Here is a 954-nt window from a genome sequence, read left to right on the forward strand (position 1 = left end):
GGGCCGTGCTCAGCCAGCACGGACCTGCTGTTGCCATTTAATTTGTCTGAAACGCTCAGAAACATGAGCAAAGTGAAACGCGAAGCTGGAGGGGTGGAGGGACTAATTTTATGCTCCATTAAAACCTCAGTTCACAATGCAGCGAGGTCAGGAGCGGTGTCATCTGATGGATTACGGAAGGAGGCGAATTTACAGCGGAGCAGCCTGTCTTTAGCACCCTGCGGATTTGGGGAGATGGAGTTACTGCCGTGGAAAAGTGTCTGGGATGCTCACACGACCCAAGCTCGTCCCTGCACTGCTGCCCGGCTCTGCCAGCTCCCAGGGCAGCTCCCCACCCGGGCTCCCTTCCACGTCACACCGCGGAGGTCAGTCCCTCGTGCCCGCTGGAGGGACAGCAGGAACAAGCTCCCTGGAACTACCACTCTTTTTAATGCACGTTCTTCATTACACTGATTAAAAGTTAATGGATTTTCACTGGATGCAAAGGGTGAGATGTGGGAAATGCAAGAAGAAGACAGGATTGCACACCAGAGCATGGAGACTGTGGGCTGATGGTGTTTGAAACGTGTCAATCCCCCGGCTCTGCCCCCAGCCTGGCTGGGCTGTGGGATGTGGAGTTTTGGGGTGAGCTGACCCAGCCTGTCTGCCTGAGCCAGATTCCTGGTTCTGATGGTTTGCACAGCACCGGCACAGCAGCAGCCCTGGCACACGGTGAAACTCACACTCCATGTGTGCCAGCTCGTGGCATCCACAGCCCCTTCCTGCAGCAGCTCAGCCTGGCTCTGCCGCAGCGTGTGCTGCTGCTGCTGCTGCTGCTGGGCAAAGCACAGCTGGGAGGGTTTCTGGCCCTCGAGGTGCCCCAGCACTTGGCTGCAGGCAGGCTGCCTTGCTCTGAAATGCCCGTAGAAGGCAGCCCTGCCTGGCGATCTGGGGGGGGGCTCGTGAAGACAGGGG

General features: G+C 58.1%; 1 protein-coding gene across 1 annotated transcript in view; it reads right to left on the reverse strand.

Moving 5' to 3' along the window:
* Nucleotides 1-954, reverse strand: part of LOC104524788 (seizure 6-like protein) — a gene marked incomplete at both ends in the record, with an annotated part of 10,971 nt that overhangs the window by 8,522 nt on the left and 1,495 nt on the right. The gene's annotated exons all lie outside the window — the stretch shown is intronic.

The sequence above is a fragment of the Antrostomus carolinensis genome, unplaced genomic scaffold (assembly GCF_000700745.2).
Source record: "Antrostomus carolinensis isolate BGI_N321 unplaced genomic scaffold, ASM70074v2 scaffold29465, whole genome shotgun sequence".
Lineage (NCBI taxonomy): Eukaryota > Metazoa > Chordata > Aves > Caprimulgiformes > Caprimulgidae > Antrostomus > Antrostomus carolinensis.